The sequence below is a fragment of the Balaenoptera physalus genome, assembly GCF_965194825.1.
Source record: "Balaenoptera physalus genome assembly, chromosome: 10".
NCBI lineage: Eukaryota > Metazoa > Chordata > Mammalia > Artiodactyla > Balaenopteridae > Balaenoptera > Balaenoptera physalus.
In genome coordinates this window covers 16,783,894-16,803,051 of record NC_138889.1, presented here as the reverse complement: position 1 = coordinate 16,803,051, position 19,158 = coordinate 16,783,894, and the positions used below count along the sequence as shown (strand labels likewise).

At 50.2% G+C, this 19,158-nt stretch overlaps 1 long non-coding RNA gene across 9 annotated transcripts in view; it reads right to left on the bottom strand.

Moving 5' to 3' along the window:
• Positions 1–19,158, bottom strand: part of LOC309637113 — a 332,604-nt gene that overhangs the window by 226,476 nt on the left and 86,970 nt on the right. Inside the window, exon 1 of one of the 9 annotated variants that reach the window (XR_014250415.1) lies at positions 2,972–3,578. The exons of the other annotated variants lie outside the window; for them this stretch is intronic. This is a non-coding gene — a long non-coding RNA (uncharacterized lncRNA). Of the gene's footprint in view, positions 1–2,971; positions 3,579–19,158 lie in introns of those variants that run through there. 9 annotated transcript variants of the gene reach the window in all.

Below are 19,158 nucleotides of genomic sequence, written 5' to 3'. Positions count from 1 at the left end.
TGCAGAGAGGAGCAGCATTTAGTCCACTGGACGCCCAAGCCCTGCCACTTGTCACTAGGTCAGTGGGCGAGTAGGTGTGCTGCTGGTCAAGAGCTTTGGGGGGTAGGACAGGGCTGCCTTACCCATTAGTCACAGGGCACACAGGGCCCATCATACTTTTAGGGGCCTGAGGAAATGTTTGAATTTCTTTTAAAATCAGAAGAAAACAAATGAACTTTCAGATAGGATAAAGTGTTTTAACATGTAATATCAAAATTTTCATCTTTATACCAATACAGTTGTAAAACAGAATTATCTATTTTTATTTTTTTTTATTTTTAATGGAGGAAGGGACCCATGAAAGCAAGAGTGCCAGGGGTCACAGAAGTCGGAATGCAGCCTGGGCAGGAGGTTGAGGGATGTGAGGAGGGAGGAAGGTGAGTGGCCTGGAGCCTAAGATGCTTCCCATCGGGAGATATGACTTCCGTGGCAGCCAGAGCCTGCAGTCCGCCTGGCCCCTCCCTGGCAGCGCCCAGGGCTCTGTGGGAAGAGGCAGCCTCTGAATCTGCCCTAGAGTTACCAAAGTGATTATAATCGACACTGGGGCAATGCTCCCTAAAGAGACGGCGCCCCACAGGCTGGGCCCTGCCGGGGATTAGCTGGCTGGGCTCAAAATGGGACCAGGGAAGAGGACCCACCTCCTGTGCCTTCGGATAGAAATAAATTAATGTAAATGAGATCCAGGTGAGTGCATTTATGTTACAGCTAATATTTGGGCACTTTTTGATCCCGAGCTGGGATCTTCATTCTCGTCCAGAAGTGAAGAGGAAGAGGAGAAGAAACAAAAAGAGAAGGACCACTCTGGCCAAGGCTCCCTCTCCTCCTCTTGCCTTACCTCCCCGCCATCCTAATACCCTGCAAGGTCCCAGACTTTGTGGGTGGTGAGCAAGCGGCCCCACCTGTAGTCAGAGGCCACGTTCCCTAATCCAGAAATTAAAGCGCCCGGAGAAAACAGGCTAATCAAATTATACATTCCTGAGAACCATTTATAAGCCGGGTACATTCTTTAATCTTAATTAGAAATCTGAGCGGCTCCCACCGTCTCTGTAATCAACATTGAAACAGCGCTGACCCCCATGGCGCTAACCTTGAGAGCCACACACAGGTAGGTTAGGAGAGCTGGAGGCTGCTCCGGCCTCCTCACCGGAGAAGGGGTGTTCGTGGGGCTGTGGGCAAGGTTGAATCCCTCAGCTGCCCCCGCAACACCCCGAGTCCTCCGCCCACCAAGGACACACGTACAGTCTCAATCCAGTTCACCCTCACTCACCGCCACCCCGAACCAGGACCACGTTTAGGACCTTGAATCTCTCACCTATCAATTATAATACCTTTCTAGCCAGCCTATTCTCTGTGCTGCAAGCCTATGATCTTTCTACCAAGCACATCTAACCATGGGCTTGCCTTTAAAACTCCTCCGAGGTTTCTCGGAGCCTTCAAGACACGATGCAACACCCCTCTCTCCCCAGCACAGTGCCTTACTTAGGCTTTGTGGTCTAGCCCCTGCCTACTTCTCTATCCCACTCCCCCATGACACTGAAGGGGTTCAGGGCATGCCACCCCAAAACATGCTACTCTGGCATAAGGATTATTTTGAGCTGAAGGCAATTTTTAAAAAGCAGACACAAGGCGAACTCTCTGGCCTCCTCTTCTCTACCAGGAAGAGCAGGACGATTCTTCATCACTGTAAACAACTCTAGACTCTTCTCAGCCCGGAGATGGCACTAGAGGAATCTACATAAAAAATCTCGCTAAAACAACTTTTATCTTCTTTTAGTTTCCTCCACATATTTACCTTGCCACGTTTTACCACCTTTAAAGGCCTAAACCCTTGTTTCTTTGCTTATCACGTCTCTACAAATTTATTCTTCCTTGTCAGGATGCTGTATAAGCCCCAGTTCTGGCCTTTCTCACCTTCTGAGAGGGCCCACACTTTGTGGAGCGTGTGTCTCTCTAAATAAATTCACTTCTTACCTATCACTCTGTCTCTCACTGAACTCTTTCTGTGATGAGACATCAAGAACCTGCGCTTCATTAAGTCCTGAAACCAGATACTGAACCCCACCAGGTGGGAGAAGTTAACTGTCTGCTGCCCACAAGCAGGTGGACCCCAGACTGGCTGGAACCAGAAGGCTGACGATGCCGACTCCCGCTTACCCCCCCACCGACCAATCAGAAGAATGTCCACCAGCTGATCACGCCCTCCTCTTTGAACCATTACTGTAAAACTCCTCACTACCCCCTCCAGGTTGGGACACAGTTTTGCGGGCATGAGCCTGCTGTGGCCCCCTTTGCCTGGCAAAGCAATAAAGCTATTATTTTCTACTTCACCCAAAAAAAAAAAAAAAAAAGCCCCAGTTCTGACCACCTCTTTGAGTTACTCACCACTGAGTTCTCCCACATGTCGATGCATGACCTAATAAACTCTGGTTTTTTCTCCTTAATCTGTCTTCCGTCAGTCTAATTTTCAGGGCCCCAGGCAATGAACCCAAGATGGGCAGAGGAAAAGAGAGTTTTCTTTCCCTACCATACTGAACTACTATCATCCCCCGTGTATACCAGGCACTTTCATTTTCTGAGCTTTTGCACATACTGTGCATCCTGCCCAGGATGTTTTCCTCTGGCTTTAACAACCTAGTCAGCTCCTACTTAGCCTTTAAAACCTTGCAAAGAAAACATATGTCCACACAAAGGCTTGCACAGGAAGGGTCACAGCGGCATGATTCATAATAGCCCCAAACTGGAAACAATCCAAATGTCCATCAACCAGACAATGTGTAAACAAACTGTGGTACATCCATCCAATGGAATACAACTCAGCGATCAGAAGAAACAAACTACTGTCACATGTAACAACAAGAGTGAACCTCAACAATATTATGCTAAGTGAAGGAAGCCAGACACAGAAGACTATGTATTGTATGATTCTATTTACCTGAAATTTCCAGAAAAGGCAAACCCACAGAGGCAGAAAGCAGACTGGTTCTTGCCTTGTCCCGAGGGAAGGAGCAGTAATTGACAGCCCACAGGCATGCAGGGACTCTGGGGCTGGTGGAAATGTTCTAAAATGGGCTTGTGGTGATAGTTGCACAACTGCCTAACCTTCAAAAATCATTGAAATTCCACACTTACAATGGGTGAGCTTTATGGTATAAATAAAATTAACAGCAAAGCTGTTAATCAGTAAAGCTAATTGATGGATGGAGGTAGAGATGAATGGATGAATTTGTAATGAAACAAGTATAATACATGGTGAGAGTAGAATCTAGGTGGTGGGTGGAGTGTTCACTGAACCTTCTTTCAGCTTCTCTGTATGCTTAACATTTTCCATGATACAATGTTGGGGGAGAGCAGTCCTTGCTAAGGTCTCACTTTTCTGAAGTGTTTCTCCTTTGTCTCCCTTCGCTCCACACACCCACCCTGGAAAGGACTCATCACTCACCCTTGTTACTAACCTTGTTTCCCTTATGAGGCTCTGTCCTTGAGAAGCTGATCTTTGTTCTGCCCAGGGTCACTTGAGGAATCCTGTTACTTTTGCAAAGATGAAGTCGTTTAAAGGATCAGAATATAACAAAACCTGTATTTTGGGGGGTTTTGTTTTGTTTTAGTAGTTTAGCAAAATTTGCCTTACCCTTTGATTGCTGGGGCAGATGCTCAATTTATGTAACAAAGCAGTGCCTCTTGGGAGGAAAGAGATAGATGAACTGTCTAATGTCTGCTCCCCAAGACTCAGGAATCAGGGAGATCTGTGGCTGGACTAATGGCCTGTAAAATCCAGTCCCCTAAACTAGAATTATTTTAGGATTACCATAAGCAGGTGTCCAGGTGGGTAACCTAAGCCCAAGTTAAGGACACAGAAGTGCCTGGGAGAGGGCTGGTTTGGGGAAACCATGTGGGTGGTGCAAAACTTCCTCCAGACCCAGAGATCCTCGGGCAGTTTCTACTTCTGGTATTGATAACAATGGCTGAGCATGTGAGTTTGATCCATGAGTGCTGAAGGTTTGAAGACCAAGTTTGGGGCCCCACTGCAGTCTGGCAGGGGCCTTAGGATCAAAGGACAAGAGCCTGTGGGCTATGCAATCCTATCTGGACTGAGCAATCCTATTTGGACTGAGTATACCACCAGGATTACTGGACAATTCAAGGGGTTTGGGGGGGTACTTCAAGAGAGAGGTCTCAGACTAACTGCTAATCAGGAAGGTGTACTCTCGGGCAACCAGATTTTAAAATGTGCCCCACGTTTATGCAGCGGTTCACACCAGTTGCAACTGTACAGACCCTATGCCTGTGTTTCCTCATGTATCTGTCCGACTGGAGAGTAAGGCCTGTGAAGGCAGGGACTGCATGTCATTTGTCTCTACAGCCTCAACATAGGTCCTGGCACATGGTAGGTGCCAATCTGGAAGCCAGGAGTCCCAATCCATGGGCCCTGTTCTGATACCGGCACACTGTGTGGCATCAAGCAAATCCCCGGAGCCTGGATTTTCTCTGTCCTGTGTCACCCATGCCAAGAAGGGTGAAGGGACAGCACGCTTGTGAAGGACCTGAAACTTTTGGAAGAGGGAGGGAATTGATAATAAAGCAGACTCTAAGGCAGAACACCCTAAGGCAGGGGCCCCCAACCCCCTGGCCACAGACCAGTACCGATCCTCGGCCTGTTAGGAACCGGGCCGCAGAGCAGGAGGTGAGCAGCAGGCGAGCGAGCGAAGCTTCATCTGCCACTACCCATCGCTCCCCATCGCTGGCGTTACCGCCTGAACCATTGCCCCATTCTGTCCATGGAAAAACTATCTTCCACGAAACCGGTCCCTGGTGCCAAAAAGGTTGGGGACCACTGCCCTAAGGAGTAAGTCCAAGTAAGGCTCGAGTTCATGCATTCACTCATTCAATCCACGTGGGGACTGGTATTCCAAGGCACAGTGCTGGGAACCAGGGACGGAGCTATGTGTATGACAGTCTGCTTCTGAGACTCTCCCAGCCTGGAATATGATATGATCTCACGGGGGTGCAAAAGTACTATTGGAACTGTGTCAGTTAGCATGTTTTTGGCTGCAAGTCACAAAAATCCTCATTCAAGGTGACTTAAATAAAAAGGAAGATGTATTCTTTTATGCAGCAGGAAGTCCAGGACTAAGGCAGGATCCAGAGTTGGCTTCCTCAAGGGCTCAGTGATGTGACTGGGAGCCCAGCTCCTTTCTGCCTCTCCTCCTTTCTTTCCCCGGTTTGGGTTTCATCTTTAGTCTGGTGACAAGATCAACTGGGGCAGTTCAAGCCATCTCTTCTAGACTTGGTGCCACGCAGCACACAAAGAGGGTAGATTTTTCTCTTTCGTAGCTGTCTTCTAGAAGCAAGAAGACCTTTTCCAGAAGGTCCTTGGTCTATCTCTTTTTGTGTCTTACTGGCCCAAATGTGGGGTACCTTCTCAATTCCTGAACCAGTCACTGGCAAGGGGACTGGGTGTATTTTAGACCAGACTCTCCTCTGAGGCTTGGGAGTCATGAGGAGTCAGCTTCGCCTAAAGCCACGGACTGTGTGGAAGAGTGGTGAGTACCCAACTGAAATCAGGGTCTGTCATAAATTTTAAAACTTAGAGATGAGTAAAGGGTAAACTACCAACAGTGTCCACGATAGGATACCGAAGGAAGGCGTGGGTAAGCCAGGAAAGCTTCTAGAGGAGTTGACCTATCAGCTGGGTCTTTAACAACGGGCAGGAGTTATTGGTGAGATGAGAGAAGGTTATCCCAGGCACTCGGCTCAGCATTTGCAAAAGCATAACTAGATGTTCAAAGAACAAGGAGATGCCTGGCAAGACTGGAGTGCTGGGGGACATGAGTGAGACGGCAAATCCAAATCAGGTTGAAAAGATGGTCAGGAGTAACACAGGGAAGGCCCTCACAGGCAGTGTGAGGAGCCTGAACTTCCTCCAGTGGGAACCAGAGGAGTCTGAAGGATAACTCTGAAGGCAATGTGAGAATGTCCCAGTATAACTGGGAGGGAGCCGGAGCCCTTGAATTAGGAACATGGCTGCATCCGTCTCATGCCAACCCCGTCCCCCACCAGGTTTTCCCAGCGTCCTCGGAGCTGTCCACGGTATCTTCTCTACAATCTGGGAATGAAAGGTGGGGCAGGCGCTGACAGCAGGCGAGCAGCTGTGATCACTGCCTCACTGTGGGTGTGTAGCAAGGACACGGGTGCATGGATAAAAGGGAATGAACACAGTCCCCTCCCGGTAGCCCTGAATGAAGCCACCACTCATGGACATAGAGAAACAGGTCTGTTTCTCCAGCCCAGCTGCCCCCCAGTGAGACTCGTCCTCACACCCATCATGCAATCAGCCACCCAGGCAGCCAGCCGGCTTTGCTAAGGTAGCTGCTGTCCCCACCACTGCTGCCACGTGGCCTGCTGCCCACCTCCTGCTGGGAGGAAGGACGCATCACACTCCCATGAGGGATTCCAGTGAGGAAACCACAAGCTACTCACCCCACGCCAGCCCCACTCCCCCACCCTCCCACCCCTAGATCATCCTACAGACACGCCAAACTCTACCCCGCACTGCTTCTCCCTTGAGTTACTGAGCTCTGCTCCTCTCTCCCCTTCCCTCTCCAGCCCCACGGCAGGGTCTGCCCCAGCTCCCCCTCTTCCTCACCACCTCTTTGCCCCCCTCAAACTCCCACAGTCTGTCTCCCACCCCAACCAGGCTATTATAGGGCTGAGGCCACTAATCGCCTCCCTGTGACCACATCCAGCGAGCTCTTCTCAGTCCTCATCCTCCGTGACCTCTGAGTGGCGTTTCTCACTCTGGACCACCCCCTTCTCCTTAAGCTCAGTTCCGGGCACGCAACCTTTAACTTGCCAGCCCTTGATTTCAGCAGTCCTGCACTGCTGCTGGCCGGTTTCCTCCCCTCTGGCCATCTCCTACCGGCTCCCCTCACAACTCCTCCCCCACCAAGCCCACGTGTGTGCTCCCACTGGCTCTACCTCCAGACATGCTTTCTCACCTCCCCCTTTCCCTGGTGGCCTGTTTGTGTGTAAAGATGACTTATGTCTAAATCTCCAGGCCCCCTCACCTCCTGAGAAAGCCCCAGTCTCCCTTCTTTTTTATTTATTTATTTTTTTAATTTTATTTTTAACATCTTTATTGGAGTATAATTGCTTTACAGTGACGTGTTAGTTTCTGCTTTATAACAAAGTGAATCAGTTATACGTATACATATATCCCCATATCCCCTCCCTCTTGCATCTCCCTCCCACCCTCTCTATCCCACCCCTCTAGATGGTCACAAAGCACCGAGCTGATCTCCCTGTGCTAGGCGGCTGCTTCCCACTAGCTATCTATTTTACATGTGGTAGTGTATATACGTCCATGCCACTCTCTCACTTCGTCCCAGCTTACCCTTCCCCCTCCCCGTGTCCTCAGTCCATTCTCTACATCTACACCTTTATTCCTGTCCTGCCCCTAGGTTCTTCAGAACCATTTTTTTTTAGATTCCATATATATGTGTTAGCATACGGTATTTGTTTTTCTCTTTCTGACTTACTGCACTCTGTATGACAGACTCTAGGTCCATCCACCTCACTACAAATAACCAGTCTCCCTTCTTGAGGGTTCTTCTGGATCCTTCTCTCTGGTTATCCTTATAACAGCTCAAACCCCAATGTCTGGCGCCAAAGCCATCGTCTTTTCCCCACCCCACCCAGTTCCTCCTCTTCACTTCCCAGCTTCTCAGAATGCCACCACGTCTCCCAGACAGCCAAATTTGAAACCCTGGAGTTCTTCATGTGCCTTACTCTCCCTTGTTCTTCCCATCCTATCAGTAGCCAAGCTTTTAGAGTCTCACAGTTCTGATATTTGTCATGTCTTGACATAAACATTAGTGGTTACACATATATCTGTCCAATGAAGCTCAAACTCCCCAGCTTGGCATCCAAGGCCCTCTGTGGTCTGCCCCGGCCTCTCCTTTCAGCTTTGTTTGCTAGCACTCTGGGTACCTCCCCACTTTGCTCCTGCTGCCTTCTCTTCCTACAATGCTTTCTCTCCCCAACCTGATGTGTCCATCCTTTGCTGCCTGTCTCAAATATCAGTTCCCTGTATGGGAGCAGAAAGAACCACCAGCTTTAGTGCTGAAAAGCCTGGGTTGGAGGCATAGCTTGGATCTACACCACAGTTGGGCTCTTAATACTTTTGCTTGGAATTGAACTTTACCCTCTGAACCTCAGGTCTTTTCCCTTTGCCCCACTGGGGAAGAGACGAATGCAGGCTCCTTGCAGACAGGACAGCCCTGACAGGAGAGAAGGGAAGGTTCCCAGGTCCCTCTTCCCATCTCATCCACTCATTTGGAGAGAGGGAGCGACTGAGAGCACAGAAGGGAGAGCAGAAGCGACTCTTACCACTGTCGCTGAAAGAGCTGCAGTTCCCATATTGCAGGCCCCGGTAAAATGCTGAGTGAGACAGAAAGCAATTCCTCCCACACTGCCATATGCTCACATCAGGGCAGTGAGCCAGAGCTGCAAGACACGTCAGTCTGTATGGCTCTGTCCACGAACATCTCCCTTGTGAGGGGCACATTCATCAGTTCTTTGTGTGTCATAAACAGCAGCTTCGTCTACATGCAAGCTTGGCCTCCCTGTGCTATTTCTGTAAAGGTTCTAACTATGACTCAGATCTTTTCCTCTCATTCTCTCTCATATTCCAGTTTCCAGAAGAAAGTGGGCTAGTACCAGTGATTCCAGAGCTGGCTGTTTCTCAATATCCAGTCCTGTATCAGCAGCCAAGACCTAAGGGTCTGGCCTCAGATGGTGGTGCAGGGCAAGAGCCAAGAGCTTCTGCATCTCTGCCCTGACCTCTTCTCCCCCTTCAAAAAAAAAAAAAAAAAAAAAAAAAAAGAGGGGGCTTCCCTGGTGGCACAGTGGTTGAGAATCTGCCTGCCAATGCAGGGCACACGGGTTCGAGCCCTGGTCTGGGAAGATCCCACATGCCGTGGAGCAACTGGGCCCGTGAGCCACAATTACTGAGCCTGCGCGTCTGGAGCCTGTGCTCCGCAACAAGAGAGGCCGCGATAGTGAGAGGCCCGCGCACCGCGATGAAGAGGGGCCCCCGCTCGCCACAACTAGAGAAAGCCCTCGCATGGAAACGAAGACCCAACACAGCCAAAAATAAATAAATAAATAAATAAATATTTTTTTTAAAAAATAACTTCAATTAGGTGTCCTCTGAAGCTACTCTTTTTAAAAATTTCCAGCTAATAATTTCATGAAAGGATTTTTTAGGCCTTTTCTTTCTAGAGCTCTCACCTAAGTGAGAAGCTGGCTCTTCACCTAGATCATCCAATTCTTTCTTCCCAAATTGCAATTCCAGTCTCAGTGTGGCTGTCCATGTCCCTATGGCTTTCTAGTGATATTTCATGGCTCATGCTGACTCTATCTCCACCTCTTCACCTCAAGTCCAGCATTTAGGAAACAGCAGCTCAGCCAAATGGCGTCCACCTGCAGTGCAGCTACCCCAAAAGGTAGCTCCCCAGTTGTTATCATTACCTGCACTCTTCCTGGAAGCACAGGAAGGTCAACCCATTATCAGAAATAAATCTTCTACATGGAAACAACCTAAACGTCCATCGACAGATGAATGGACAAAGACGATGTGGTACATATATACAGTGGAATACTACTCAGCCATAAAAAAGAATGAAATCATGCCATTTGCAGCAACATGGATGCAACTGGAGATTATCAGACTAAGTGAAGTAAGTCAGACAGAGAAAGACAAATACCATATGATATCACTTATATGTGGAATCTAAAATATGACACAAATGAACATATCTATGAAACAGAAACAGACTCACAGACATAGAGAACAGACTTGTGGTTGCCAAGAGGGAGGGGAATGGGGGAGGGATGGATTGGGAGTTTGGGATTAGCAGATGCAAACTATTATTTATAGAATGGATAAACAACAAAGTCCTACCATATAGCAGAGGGAACTATATTCAATATCTGTGATAAGCCATAATGGAAAAGAATATGCAAAAGAATGTATATATATATATATAATTGAATCACTTTGCTGTACAGCAGAAATTAACACAACATGGTATATAACTATACAATAAAATAAATTTTTTTTAAAAAGAAAGAAATTTTCTCATCAGGCAATCAAGCACACAAGCTAGAGGAGAGTACAAAGTAGTTCTCTCCTTTGCTCCGTGCCAAGTCCCCCTTGACTGACATCTGGGGTTCTGCCCTTCTGCTCCCCTGCCCCTCTCAGTCTTCAGGCCTCTCTTCTTCCCTCCCAGGGTCCAGCTGCCTCTTCCTCTGACCTCTGGCTGAGAAACTCAGGCAATAGTTTCCATCCAGTTTTCCCCTTGATGGAAATCAAAAGGGGCTTCAGATTCTGCAAGTCTCGCATGTAGGATGAAGGAATCAGCCCCCCAGAAACAATACGCAAGAAGAGAAAGCTTCTCTAGCTCCACAGGTCTTAGCCTTCACTATGAATCAAAACGACTCGGGCAGCTTTCTCAGAACAAAAATGCCTGGGTGGTCTGGGGTGAGGTCCAGGCGCTACCTTCAATCTCCAGGTAATTCTGAAGTGCAGCCAGGGTTGAGAACCACTGCACTGATACTGATCATCATTCATGGTGCATCTGAAATGCATGATTATTGCTAACAGAGTCTCTGTTGTTTTCCTCTCTCTTACCAAAGCCCTCTTCTTCTGCTGGATATAGGCCAAGTGCCCAGTACAGAGACAGGTCTCCATCCCAGGAAAGAGATCCAGATACATAATCAAACAGCCTTCCATTTCATACAGCTGTACTAACCTGGGGCTAGAGGACAAGAGTTGATGGGGTTGGTTCTTTCCAGCTCTCAATGACAGACAATAAGTAGCACAAGGCAGTGTGCAATGAGGATAGTAAAAAGGAGATCGCTGTTGCCAGTACCTCCTCTTCTCCCCCCCATCAGAATCTTGTTGAAGACACCCACTGATCTGGGGGTTTCAGCCCAGCAGAAGGGCTGCCCCTCTGCTGAACTGGAAGATGGAAGAGGGAAAGGGAGGTAGTTTGGGGCCAGAATAAAAGGCTGAGGGAGCAGGCTAGACTCTCACTCCTCAGAACTCTTCCAGGTCCCCAGAGGAACTCTGGATTTCCCCCTTCATCCCAGGAGCTCAGGGTCCTCTGAAACATGGTACTCAAGCCAGCAGCCCTGCCAGGGACCGCTGTGTCCTGGGAGAGAAGATTGAATGCAAGGCTGGCTTCCTCAGGACCAGCTCAGGCATCCTCCTCAATCCTTCTCACTCAATTCCTTGGTCCCCAGCATCATCATCTGGCCCTGGGCTCCTGCAAATACAGTTTCTTCTCAGTTATCTGCTGATGGGCTCTGCTGCCTGGGCTGCAGCAAGAAGAGATCAGTGTGATGCAGAAGGGACCACAGTGTGTGACATGTGTGTCTCTATCTAGGGACCAAGGTTAAATACAGATGCTCAGGTTGTGTTCCTTGCTGTACTGACGCTCTCGGCGCTGTGCTGCTTTTCTCTATAGTGCCTTTTATTCTACTTCCCCAGCTGCCTCTCCACTTGTGGAGAGGCAGGTGTGACCAGCTCCATTCTACAGATCAGGAAATGGAGACTCCAGGAAGCGAGGCCCTTCTCCCAGCTAATGGCAGGGCTAGGATGACAGTCTGAGCCTCCTGACTCCCATTCCCACACCCTCCTTCATCTTTTCCCAGGAATACTCTATTGGGGGAAAAGCTGTGGACACCAACACCCAGTCCAGGAGGATGTTTTTCCAGGGGCATCTCTCCCCACTCCCAACCCCAGCCCCCCAATTCTAACTCAAGGATCTGCCTGACAAAAATCTTCCCCAAAAAACCTGGTCAAGAGACACAAGTCTTGGTCTCTTTGCAAGACTGCAGTCAGTGGCAGACTCTGTTTTTTTTTCCTTCCCCACCGGTGGGAGCAGTCACTGTGGCTTCTACAAACATCTACTCAGTCTTAAGGAAACTGCTCAAATGTCACCTCCTCTGGGAAGTCCTCCATGCCTTCTAGCACCTTCCTCTCTGCTCCCTCAGCCCTGGATTCATGCTTCTCAACATTTTATGATTTTTTCTCTTTGGTTATTTGTTTACAGGTTGACCTCCTCTACCAGACCGTGAGCTCATCAGATAGGATACTGCCTTAGTCATCCTGATGTCCACTGCAAAACAGGCCAGAAATTATTCCCAAACGCGCTTAGCCTGGGGGTCCTGGCAGCCCTCCTAGAACCCTGGCCCTGGATCTGCTTTGCCATATCCCTGGAAAGCTCAGGATCTGGAAGGTTCCAGTGGGGAGGATGATCAAGTCTCCAGCTCTACCCTGAAGCTCTCTCCATCACTAACTATCCCATCCAAAGCCAGAAATCCCCAAGTTGAGCCTGTTGGATCTCAGGGTTAAAAGACAACATGGTAAAGGGAGATGCCACCCCCCAGGGCCAGACAGAGGGCCATCTCCCATCATAGATGAGGCAGCTGGTCAATTCAAGATGAAATGAGGGTAGAGGACCCTGATGGGCAGTGTTATCGTGATGGGGTACCATGCGGTGCATGGGCAGAGGTCCACAAAGACTCAACTTTTGCCCACATGTCTACCCAGAGGTATCAAGGACTGAGCTCCACCCCTCCCCGCCCACCGCCCGCCCCCCGTAAGTTCAAGAGCAGACTCTGTTTCTAGATGAAGATAGGGACTCAGCTATTGGCAGAGTGGCCCATGTATAAAAGATGCTGGGGCTTCCCTGGTGGCGCAGTGGTTGAGAGTCTGCCTGCTAATGCAGGGGACACGGGTTCGAGCCCTGGTCTGGGAAGATCCCACATACCGTGGAGCAGCTGGGCCCGTGAGCCACAATTACTGAGCCTGCGCATCTGGAGCCTGTGCTCCGCAACAAGAGAGGCCGCGATAGTGAGAGGCCCGCGCACCGCGATGAAGAGTGGCCCCCACTTGCCGCAACTAGAGAAAGCCCTCGCACAGAAACGAAGACCCAACATAACCAAAAATAAGTAAATAATTAAAAAAAAAAAAAAAAGATGCTGGATTCATGCATGTTGAATAAACGAATGAAGAATGAATGAAACCCCACCCTCACCCGAGAGCCAGGCTGAGAGCCTCTGCAGGGAAAGGAAATCCAACCCTGGGACTGTGCAGAGGATGCCCCCGCCAGGGCTGAGAACAAGAGCGCCTGGCGGCTTATCGGGAAATCAATAAGGAGGCGGGCCCTGCCTGGGCAGTTGACGCGCTGTAAACAGGCCTTGTGCAAACACAATCATCTCCTCGGTTATTAATGGGCTTGCTCGCTGCCTCTTCATTTGTGCTCAAATATCAACAGAAAACCGTTTACTTACCATGGGGCTCCTGCTCACGCCGAGCAAATTTGGACAGGGCTAGTCAAACAGGGAGCTTGTTGTTTGGGCTAATGACAGAGCCCAGTGTAAAGTTTAGCGGTGGCAGAAGCAGGCAGAGAGGGCAGTGGCCTGCGCCTGCCCCCAGGGATGCCCTACAGGAGCTGGGTTGGGGAGAGAAGTGGGCCGGGGAGAAGTGGCCGTGAGCCACACAGCCATGGTCTCACACGTGAACCCTGCTGAGCCCCTCACACCTTGTGGTCAGCTGTGATCTCCTTGGATCTTCACATTGATCCTGGGAACCAGGCCTGGCAGGAATTGCAATTGGAGTAGTGGCAGAGGACACGGGCTTTACAGAGAGACAGCACAGCACAAATCTCAGCACTGGCTAATGGCACGACTAACGTGCGGCTAGGTGCGAATTATTTGTCCTAGGCCTCAGTTTCTTCATCTGTAAAATGGGAAATGCGACAGTGCTTACCTCACAGAGTTGCCATGAAGATTAAGTGAGACAGAGCACAGCACAGTGCTCAATCCCCAGAATCCCCTTTTGCAGATGAGAAAACTGAGGCTTGAATGAATTTGAGACTCGCCCAAGGTTGTATGCTTAGGAAGTGGCAGAGCCAGCCTGGAGGCCACGGCTTCCGCATTCAGCATTCCGAATGCTGTCCCTGGGCGTGTTCCCCGGGCTCTCTGCTGTCAACGTGTACCCCACGAGCCCAGCCCCAAGACCGCATCCCACCTCGGGTGGCCAGAGTTGCCCTGAGCGCTCAGCGTGGACCAGCCCAAGCTGACCTACCCTGAGAGCCCCGGCCCCTGCTCTTGCCCCCATTCTCTGTATCTCTGGTAGAACATTAACTGAGAATGGGGATCTCTGGGGCTCACCTTTCATCCTCACCCAACCCTGTCCTCTCACAAAGTGTTGTCTCTTCTTGGAGTCTCCCCAGAACAATCTGTCTGGGCACTATGAGGCAGGAGCTTTGTCAGCTTCCCGAGTGGCCTGAGTCCCGAGTCCCTCTGCCCAGTGGCCCAGGCCTGGGGGAGGTGCCCCAAACACCTGTTTAACATCACAGATGCCTATTTAATGTCTTCCCCTGGGGGTATCAGAAGCTCTCAAGCTGAGCCCCAGACTCACCAGAAAGGACTAACCCCTGGTGGCTGCAAAATCAGGGGGGCTGAGGGGAGTGGGCAGGGAGCAGAAGGTCCTGTTATTGGAACTGCACTTTTCACCTTCCTGCTGGACCTCACATCACGTGCCTGCTGCAAACAGTTACCAAGCATCTGTTGAGCACCAGGGCACCCCCATGCTAGGCCCTGGGCAAGCTACACCCCTGTCTGCGAGAGGTTTGGGTCTGTTACGGAGGTACACAAGCAAACATGCCAAGTGATCAGGGCTATGAGGCCCACAGGAAGGGCCCAGGGCGCAGGGATAAAGGGGCACTTGGTTCTGCATAGCGAATTGAAGACGACTTCATAGAGCTGGAAGGATGAGAATGAGTTTCCAGTCAAGGAGAGAAGAAAGGTCCCCCAGGTCACAACAGCAGCATGTGCAGACAGGAGGCATGAGAGAGCACGACACGGAGAACATTGAGGCTGGGGAGGTAAACTGGGACCAGTCCTCGACGACCCTTGTGTCCCACAGTATGGTAACCCATAAGTGAGCAAAGCTAACAGCATTCGTTCAGTCTCTATTTGAATGCTTTCCATGACAAGGAACTCATCCCCTCACACACCAATTTGTTCTGAGTCTGTGTTTTTGCTTTGAAGCAATACCCACCCCCCACCAAGACCTAAGTCAGCCTTTGGGCAGCACAAGGAAGCAAGTCCTCACTCGTTCTACCGAGCCCTTAGCAACTGCCTGCTGCATACTGCACCGGGTATACAGAAGTGAACAAGAAAGACCCGCCCTGCTCTCAGGGAGCTGAATTCTGGAGGGGGCAGAAGGAGACCATCCTTATAAACAAACACACAGCAAGATAATTTCCATCAGAGATAATGCTGTAAAAGTAAGGAAGTTTGTGCTGCAGTGGAGAATGCTTGTGGAGGGGGCGAGGGAGCAATTCTGGCTTTTGTGGTCACAAAATGTTTATCTGAAGAGGAGAAATTTGAACTTGAGGTGAAAGGGAAGGAAAGGACTACTGGGTTTGGGGCTTGACAGCTGGGCGTGGGGTGGTACCCAGTAACGAGATGGGAAGACAGTGGGTAGGTGGGGATGAGCAGAGGGATGGGTCGACCACCACCCACACCTCAGACAGACCACCTACCAACCTGCAGCCCACACACACCCGGGCACTGATGGGTGCCTGCCCGCGCACACGCGTGCACACACTCCCACACACACCTGATCACTTCTTCGCTCTGTGCCCACACTCACACACGGACCCAAGCGTGGGTCTTCCTCTCCGCAGTAAGGAACGCACTTGCAGGGCACACGTGCAGGGCCCGACCCCCAGGGCTGGCCATCCTCGTGGACGCCAGATGACTCGGATGCCCAGAACACGGACGCACACCTTTGTCCTCTTCCTCATCCTCACGCACACCCCTTCGGCCTCGCCGTGCTCACTCGTTCATTGGTTTTGTTAACCTCCACTAACGTGAATGCCCACCCCAGGGTGACTGGACTGGGTTTCTCCTCCAGAGGGAAAGAAATCCTGACGCCTGAGTCATTTGAAGCTGTGGCAACGAAAGGTCTCTTGACCAGAAGGAACAAGAAAATGTCACTGGCTGATGGGAACAATTTTAATGCAAAATGCCGCATTCTAATGATTGCACCTTTTGCTGTGGCCGCCAGCAAAAAGACACTTAGCTCTTTCCCAGGGGCCAGACTCTGATCAAACAGTTGTACTTCCTCCTGCCTCCGCTTTTCCCCAGAGCTGTGCATCTCTAGCCAATCTTGGCTCCTCCCAGTGCCGCACCAGGCCTCCACCTGGAGAAGGCAGAAGGATGCCCCCTGGATGGCCTGTCATGGGGCCTCTGTCACTCCTCCACCTTCGGACCCCTGGGGTGGGGCAAGGGGCTCCAGCTCCACCCACTTTAACCCAGGACCTGGGATGAGATGCTCTCCTTCGGGCTCTCACAGCCCCACACCTCCCCTATCACTACAGTCCCCTCGGTACAAGAACCACTCCTTTGCTTCCTCTCTCCTCTCCAGACTCTAAGCTGCACTTAGAGGAGAGGGATGGTGCCCATCTTGTTCATCACTGTGGCCTCGGAATCTAGCACAGGTCTGGCACATCGTAGGGGCTCCATAATATTTACTAAATGGGTGAAGAATCACGGAATGAAGGAAGAAAGGAACCGAGGTCCTCTTACACAGGGCAAAGGAGAAGAACATTTTTGCTTTTTCCCGGCCTGCTCTGGTGCAATGGGGCCCCCGTGGTGCGCTCAGTCACTCTCTCTACCTAAACCATCCCAGGTGGTCCCTCCCATCCTTAAACACCCTCAGAGCCTTCCCCCTCCCCTCAGCTCAGTGGGGAGCTTCAGCATGTCACCGCACCCCCCAACCCCACCTCACCTCTCCTCACAGCACCTCCACCCCATAAACACTCACACTCCTCATTCTGGGCTCTCTACCTGCAGTGCCCTTCTTCACCCTTGGAAATCCTGTTTATCCTTCAATCCCCGTTCTAAGGATACCTCCCATGGTACACGGAGTTCTAAAATAACCCCCAAGATTCCCCACCCTTTGATATTTCAGTCAAACCCTAGTCTAGGTATTGCTATAAGGAATTTTGCTGAGGTATTTCAAGTTCCAAAGCAGTGACCTTAAAATACAGAGATTATCCGGGTGGCCTAACCTAATCACCAAGCCCTGTAAAAGTAGAGCATCTCCAGTTCATCCCAGGAGGGAAGTCAGAGAGGTGGGAAGCATGAGCTGCTGGCTTGACGGTGGAAGAGGCCGCATGGACTGGACCAAAGAGCAGCCCCTGGGAGCTGAAAGTGACCGCCAGCCAATCAGCAGCAAGGAAGCGGGGGCCTCGGTCCTACAACTGCCAATAACCTGAATGAGCTGAGAAGTGGATTTTCTCCTAAAGCCTGTGGATGAGAACTCAGCCCGGCCAGCACCGTGAGTTCGGCCTTGTGGATACTCTGAGCCAGGCTGGGCTTCTGACGTCCAGATCAGGGGAATCATAAATAGGTGGGTGGGGGCTTCCCTGGTGGCGCAGTGGTTGGGAGTCTGCCTGCCAATGCAGGGGACACGGGTTCGAGCCCTGGTCTGGGAAGATCCCACATGCCGCGGAGCTACTGAGCCCGTGAGCCACAATTACTGAGCCTGCGCGTCTGGAGCCTGTGCTCCGCAACGGGAGAGGCCACGATAGTGAGAGGCCCGCGCACCGCGATGAAGAGTGGTCCCCGCTTGCCACAACTAGAGAAAGCCCTCGCACAGAAACAAAGACCCAACACAGCCAAAAATAAATAAATAGGTGGGTGGGGGAAGGGAATTATGGTGGGGGGTTTTTCATCGTTCTTTTAATTGCGGTAAGATACACATAACATAAAATGTGTCATCTTAGCCACTTTCTGATGTACAGTTCAGTGGTGTTAAGTGCATTTACACTGTTGTGCTGCCCATCTCCAAATCACTTTCTGTCTTGCAAACAGAAACTCTGTGCCCATTACACAATAACTCCCGATTCCCCCTCCCCGCAGTCCCTGGCAACCACCTTTCCACTTTCTGTCTCTATGAATTTATGGGTGTTGCTTTAAATGGCTCGGCTTGTGTGATTTATTCTGCAGCCAGAGAAGAGCAACCCACCTCCTCTCTGAAGCCGTGCTGATCCCCGACTTTCTCCTCCAGGCTCGCCCACAATCCAGACCCGAGTCGGGGCAGCGTTTGTGCCCATGTCCAGGTGGGGAACAGAGCTCAGGAGTCCTTGAGAGTGAGGACGAGAATGTATTCACCGTTGGCTCCCCAAGTTGTCTATTACCATAATAGCTAACAAAAATGACAGCTACCATTTTCCCATTTGTTAAGCATCTATTGTGTACGTTAATAAGCCCTTATATAAGCCTCACTAAAAAAAACACCGAGGTGGTAGTATTCATAATGAAAATAATAATCACTAATTTACAGCATGCTAGGTAAAATGCTTTATATATATATTTTGTCATTTAAATCTCACTGCCTTATGAGATCAAAATTATTATTATCCCATTGTAGAGACGATGGTAAAGACTCAGAGAGATTAAAAATGACGATAATAACTCGTCCAAGATCACATAGCTGGTAAATGGCAAAACCAAGTAGTAATCGGCAGGCTGCTCTCCATGGAATTACACCTGCTGGGACCAAGAGAACAAGGCTGTGTGGATGGGTCTTGTGAGCGTGATCAGAGACTCTCAGGGCTGGAAGAGACCTTGGCATTCATCTTTGGAGATTGGGCGAGACCTGGTGAGAATGCCAGGAGGGCCTTGCAGGGTGAAATCAGGGTCAGATGCTGAAGCTGGGCCTAAAACAAAGCAGGACCTATGGGGCTTTCCCAGGACAGAGCCGCTCCTCCCCCAACCCACGTCTTCTGCCTGCCTCTTGTCTGTAGAAAAACTTTAACCAAAGAATAAGTTTAGTCAGAGAAGTGAGAAAATGCAGAAGCAAAGGAAAGCAGTCAAACAACACCAAATAATAATAGTTTAGTCATGAAGCAAAGTCAAGGACCTTTAGTTCCTCCTCAAGAGCTATAGATAATACTCTGAGCCATAGACTTTGAGCTGTTCTGTAGATGCTGAAAACCCCACTGAGTGAAAGAAGTTAACTGCATGATGACC